This window comes from Glossina fuscipes, unplaced genomic scaffold, assembly GCF_014805625.2.
Source record: "Glossina fuscipes isolate IAEA_lab_2018 unplaced genomic scaffold, Yale_Gfus_2 60755, whole genome shotgun sequence".
Lineage (NCBI taxonomy): Eukaryota > Metazoa > Arthropoda > Insecta > Diptera > Glossinidae > Glossina > Glossina fuscipes.
Genome location: NW_024003067.1, coordinates 220,383 through 227,305, shown reverse-complemented (window position 1 = coordinate 227,305; position 6,923 = coordinate 220,383). Strand labels below are relative to the sequence as shown.

Here is a 6,923-nt window from a genome sequence, read left to right as displayed (position 1 = left end):
AAGATAAAAACAATATCAAAGAACAACAAAAGAAAGTCTAAAAGCACCTCAGTTTGAATAAGTGGCAAAAATTTTCAAGGAAAACAAAGAGTTTGGAAAAGGTATAAGATTCTGACGATTAGAAAAAGAAATTAATATGGCGAAAGGTTATTTGTTGATGTTGAATATTTGGTTTTTGACGCTATTGTTTCGTTAAATATACATTTGCACATTTACACATATACATTTTGCTAATTACGTAATAATTTTATTTGTGAGCGTAAAGAAACAAATTAAGACGCCCGAATGGTCATCGCAAAAAGAAGCATGTCACAATTGATTTCTTGATTTGTCATCAATAACCTTATGAAAACTTTTTTCGATATGTAAGAAAGAAAAAAAGATAAGTTATTATTATTAATTTTTTTTCGATTGATTAAATTAAAAGACAAGGAAAGTATTAAATGATTTCTACGGAGCTGACGAACAATTGAAAAGATGAGAAGAAGTTAAGAGCTTTAACAATGCTGATAAAGTATATATAAAGTAAAATATACATGAAGTAAATTATGTTTTGTAAAGAAATGTGGAAGGATCGTGGTGGGTACATAAACAAAGTGTCAGCGACGGAAAGTCAAACCAGAAATTACCTATAAATCTTGTTTATCACTGACAACGACCGTACTTATAGAACTGTGTGATCACATCTACTGCTCGGCTTCAGTACTCCAAGTCTTCTTTCCTTTGTATACTTCCAAAGCATAGAAAGTATTGGCTAGAAGAGTCCCTTTCTATTAGGCTTGCGAATGAAACGCATCAGAGGCTTGGTTTAGAATTTTGTTTCCTTTATTTAATTTTCCTTATTTATACTTATTCCCTAGCTTAACATTTATCTTATTTGTCTAAGAATACTGAAATCAGCGAAATTGGCCAATGGGGTCGCTTAGCTTCGAATTTAATTTTTTTTTTGCAAAATGGAACTCGAAGCGTTTTGAAATGTGTCATACTTTGTTATTTTATTTTGCTAAAGAGATTTTGCTTACAATAATAATATATGACTTCTGGCACTTCTGGTGGACGCATATCAGCAAGGACATGTAGTCACACTACAGTATAAAGACGATATATGTGAATATCCCGATGTAGATGAAAAAAACATCGATAATAGTTCATATAAACAAAAAAATTGGTAATAAAATAAAAATATTTAACAAGAGGACACACATTTCTACAGTAGACAAAAAACCAATATGAAGTCAATCGAAAAACAAAAATTTTCCAAACTCTTTCCCAACCACGACTGAATCATCTACACATGTCTTAACTACGAAACAAAGCTCATTCCTGTTTGGACGATTTTTATGCGTTTGATGTTTGAACTGAATTAAAAATAAATATATTAAGAGAAAGTGAGTAATGACCATCCGTGTCAAAGAAAAAAAAATGTGTATTATTAATTTTATTTTTTTATTTTATTTTACCCATTTATACATGAAATTCAACTAAAGAAAATTACAGTCGAATCCAATGCATCTTAATAGAAAATCTTATGCCAATTGTTTTAAAGATATTATACAATAAAAAGGGAGAAAAAAGAACATTAATAATAACAAAGTAAGTTTAAAAATAAATTAAAAATTTAAAAATAATAATTCATGTATAAATAAATAAAAAGAGAGAGAAAAAAAAAAAGGAAAAAAAGCATGTACACAGAAGCACACCCACCACAAGAACAGATCCAGGTTGCAAGTGAACGCCTAAACCATTGCAGGCATGCATAAGCTTCGCAACCAACACGTTAACAAAACAATATTATTTTATATAAATAAAAAATGAGATATTAAGAATGAAATTTTAGTTTAAATACGACATAGGTAAATCGCGCATATTAAGCAAAGTTGTTTCAATAGATTTTGAAGAGTCCGAAAACTAGAATAAGTGACAGACATCATTTAGGTTTCTCCAAACAACTCTGAGCGGGTTAAACAGCTCATAATTGTATTTACATTGGCTAAGTTTAATCAAGATAAAGTGTCTAGAGAAGCGGTTAGGGGCACTAAAGCTGATCTCACCAAGTGACGGTAAGAATAATAGAAGCAACCTATTTTCATAGGATGGAAGAGAGGCAATCGGGTCCCAACCCAAATTCCTGAAGGCAAACAGCAAGAATTGTTTTTGAACAGATTTAATTGAATTTACATAACGCCTATATGAAGGATACCACACAACAGAGGCATGCTCAAGTACGGGTCTAATCAAACACATGTACAGCCTTTTCGTAATATAAGGATCATCAAGCTCTTTGGGCCACCTCTTTATAAAACCAAGCGCGGACTTAGCTTTGCTTAAAGAGAGCTCAATATGCAAATTGAAACGTAGCCTATAATCAAATAGAACGCCTAAACCTGTGACCGAATCGACGTCCTCCAACTTGTGCGAATCAATGAAATACTGAGTAATGAATGACTTTCTCCTTGAGAAAAAAAGCTTCTTACATTTACTCGGATTTAGTTTCAGAAGATTCAAAGAGCACCATGCAACAAAATTATCCACGTCATTTTGAAGCTGATGTGATTGCGATTCGACGGAAAAAGAAGAAAACAGTTCCACATCATCCGCATATATTAAGATCTCACTGGATTTAAACACCAAGGGCAACTCATTAATGTATAAATTAAATGAAATGGATCCTAAGTGGCTGCCTTAAGGTACGTCAGACGTCACGGGGAATTCATCCGAGATGATGAAGTTAAACAAAACCCTGAAGGATCTATTGTGCAGATAAGAGCTTAACCCTTCCAATAAAAAGAAAGGGAAGCTAGGGGCTTGGAGCTTAAAGATGAGTAGTTTATGGTTAACCAAATCAAACGCTTCCCTAAAATCAATGTATATGACATCAGTGCGAGAGCCACTAGAACAAGCCTTAAAAACATGACAGGTAAACTACAACAAGTTGGTGACTGTAGATCGCCCTTTCCGAAAGCCGTGTTGGAGAGGAAAAATATACGATTTGATATCAAAGACCATATGCTGAATCACAATTCGCTCGAACAGTTTAGGCAAGACACTCAGCTTGGCTATGCCTCTGTAGTTCCCTTCGAAAAATGGTTCTTCTTTCGACTATTACGCTTACTCGCATAGATTTAATCCCCTCAACCACCAATATAATTGCAGATACCTTCAATTTGTTAAATCCTCTTTGTTTGCTTATCCCAAATACTTTTTTAAGTTCGTTAATTTCAAAAGAAAAATCTCCATAAATCTCTCGCATGTTTCTTTTAATAGCTTTAAGTACTCGGATGATATTGAGAACTCAAACCTCTTTGCGGAATACTTCCGACAAAATTTTTCGACTGCTAATTTCGATTTATCAGCAAACTATTGTGAAAATGACGTTTTTGGGTTGAGCTCTCTAAAATATACTTGTGCGCCTGGACCTGACGGAATTCCATCATGTGTACTTACATGTTGTGCTGTCGAGCGATGTGGTGTTATTTCAAAGATTTTTAGCAAGTCCTTGTATTAGTTTGGGGAAAAAGAAATCCATTATTTTTTCGGTAGATGGCTGCACTGATAGATTTCTCGTAAAGTATCGATCAAACAATTTCCGATACTGTACATTTACATACTGTACATTTCGCAGTAAAAAAAATTCTTTTGCTGTTTTTTGTTTGGTGCATTCAGTTGTGAGTTACAGCGTGTTAAAAATGGAAGTGAACAAAGAGAAAATTCGGTACATTTTACAGTTTTTCTTTGACAAAGGCGAAAATGCAAGCCAGGCGGCTAAAATTGTGAATGGTGTTTATGGTTCCGATACTGTAACAGCCAATTATGTGCAATTTTGGTTTCGTAGATTCCGTTCAGGAATTTTTGATGTTAAAGATGCACCTCGCACAGGTAGGCCAGTCTTCGAAAATGTCGATAAAATCGGAGAAATGATCGAAGTTGACCGGCATGTTAGCAGTCTAAACATCGCCCAGGAGCTAAGAATCGACCATAAAACAGTTTTAAACCATTTACACAAAGCTGGATTCAAAAAGAAGCTCGATGTTTGGGTGCCACACCAATTAACAGAAAAAAACATGATGGATCGAATTTCCATCTGCGAAGCCTTGGCCAAACGGAATGAGATAGATCCATTTCTTAAACGGATCCATTTCTAAAATGGATCACATACGATAACCCTGTGCGAAAACGATCGTGGTCAAAGAGCTGTGGAGCACCTCCAGCGGCCAGGAAGGTTTTGCTATGCATTTGGTGGGACTGAAAAGGAATTATTTATTATGAGTTGCTTCCAAATGGCCAAACGCTAAATTCTGATCTCTACTGTCAACAACTGGACCGTTTGAAAATAGCGATTGACCAGAAATGGCCAGAATTGGCCAACAGGAGAGGTGTCGTGTTCCACCAGGACAACGCTAAGCCACACACATCTACAGTGACCCGCCAGAAACTTCGGGAGCTTTGTTGGGAAGTTTTAATGCATCCGCCATACAGTCCGGACTTGGCACCAAGCGATTATCATCTTTTTCTTGCATTGCAAAATTTCTTTAATGATAAAAAATTGGAATCTAGGGAGGTTTGTGAAAATCGACTTCTAGAGTTTTTTGCAAATAGAGACCAGGACTTCTATGAGAGAGGCATTTTGAAGTTGCCTTTAAAATGGCAACAAATCATACAACAAAACGGTGCATATTTGACCCAAATCGGACAATCCGAAGCATGTTAAATAAAGTCCTAAAGTTCATATAAAAATAATGGATTTCTTTTTCCCCAAACTATTTTATATCAGCCTACAATCCGTTCAGTGACGCTATTATGCCTATCATCCATCTATCATCAATGCAAATTTAGAAACAACAAAGAATCATAACAATATACCGTGGGTAAGGAAGGAGACAGTGGCATCGAGTTCATTCTTGTCATCAATGTATGTATAAATAACAAGCTAAATTTAAGAACTTTGATTTGGATATAAACTGTAACTTTATAAAGAAATTTTCGTTGACAAGCCGAGCATAATCCAATATAAAAATAAAACAAGTCCTAGTAGAATATTTGCATACATTTTTTTTCCAAAGCCATAATCGGTGTGTGAATCGTTGAAAACACAAAATTAAACACAAAATTAAATAAGGAAAAGTCTAGAACGGAAATTTTTAGTAAATAAATATTGTAACTAGTTAAGCCGACAAAAAGGATAAAAATTAAAGTTGCTTGGCTAAAAATGTGTAGCTAAGCGGAATACTCCATCGCTGAAGCGAAGTATGGGTAGCGGTACGCTCGGCTGAAGGTAGGAAGATTGGGAATGGTTATTGACGTACTAAGAAGGGACCAACGAACCGCGTACAGTGCGAACAACAAACCTCACAAACGGACTTACACAGTGTGAACTCATTAAGGGTTTGATTGGACCTTTCCTTTGTTTTTTACCTTGTTTAAAGTTAAAATCTTTATTCTTGTTTTCGTTTTTAATTTTTTTTTTTTTTGTCACGCAGCCCAGCATACCTGTATAAATTTGTGAACGCTCTACCGCGCAAAGAGCTATGCCCGTGACAAGCTTTTTTGCCACATGAGCTGATACTCTGCTCTGAGATATTATGTACCCTGCCCTGCCTATGCTTTTTTGCGAGCCATAACTTTTCGTGGAAGACTCCGAATTCTCAACTCCCAAAACTTACTTTCCTCTTATTGAAAAATAAATAACTCATCGTATTGTTTTAGTAACGTACATAAGACTGCGTTGTCAAGATTTATTACTTAACCATAATAAAAAATGAATATAAAATTTTTAAATTATAAGGTAAATTTCAACGTTGCAAAAAACATATTGTTATAATAATATACGGAATCATAGCATAACTTATTATATAATAGAAAATAGAAAAGAAAATTAAAAGGATCATGATGTATTAAAGATTTCCTACGGCTGCTTTTGTTGATGGTTGTTATATACATAGTCGGTTTTCTTCTCTTCTCGCCACCAAATGTACCTGCTCACATATAGATTCCTTATGACGTGATGTACATCGATGTGTTGATAAATTATGTACAAAATTGATCGTTATTTCTATTGTCAACAACTTATAATCTTTGCGCTTTTTTCTTTCCTTTCTGGATTGTTTTTATACAATTTTTTTTTTCATAAATCTCTTAATAAGTTTTCGTGTTTATTCTCAGATTGCATTAGGTGTTCCTCATGTCCTAATGGCGTATATATATATTTTACGAATATAATATAGCATATGAATACTTCTGTTTTCCCATATTTCAAATAGCTACAATTTGGACAATAGAATTTTCTCTTTATTCCGTTCAATTTAATTGTTAAAAAATTAACATTGCAATTTTCCTAATTGCATTCACGAAAACAATATTTGATTATTTAGTAAATTAATGCAAAAGCAATTTATCATCATTTATTTAATTAGAGTTCTGATTAAAGCGCCTGATCGCCGTTTCAATAATGAAAAATCCTCAACAGTTAAAACAAGTTCAAGTGCTTGTGCTAATCGATAGACAGAAAATTCAACATTATCAAAAAAAACACCCTTTTGCAACCACGTGTATTACCAAATTCAACCCCAAAATATTTTATGCTTATATAACGAGTATTAAAAGTATTCATATCCTCTAAATCTTTTCGTTTCTAATTATTTGCGGTTTAAAGAAACTTTGCAACAAAGAATTTTATTAGAATTGCAATTGTTCTCTAATTTAATATTTTCTTCCGTCTATATAACGACAATCGATTGAAACTATAGCTAAGCGCAAAAAGCAATCTGCTATCGCCAGTCCAAAAACCAAAAAAAAATTTTTTTTCTTATGCATCATCAACTCCACTCCTTACGAGTACCAAAAATTGTCATCGAGTTTAACTAACCACTACAGAGTTGCAAATATAAAAAATGTTACAATATACATTTAAATAACATTGAATATAT

General features: G+C 33.8%; 1 long non-coding RNA gene across 1 annotated transcript; it reads left to right on the top strand.

Moving 5' to 3' along the window:
* The first annotated feature begins 346 nt into the window (after positions 1-346).
* On the top strand, positions 347-1,527 carry LOC119643426. The gene is made up of 3 exons (XR_005248283.1): positions 347-365; positions 1,010-1,388; positions 1,488-1,527. It is a non-coding gene; the product is annotated as an uncharacterized LOC119643426 (long non-coding RNA).
* The last annotated feature ends 5,396 nt before the right edge of the window (positions 1,528-6,923 follow it).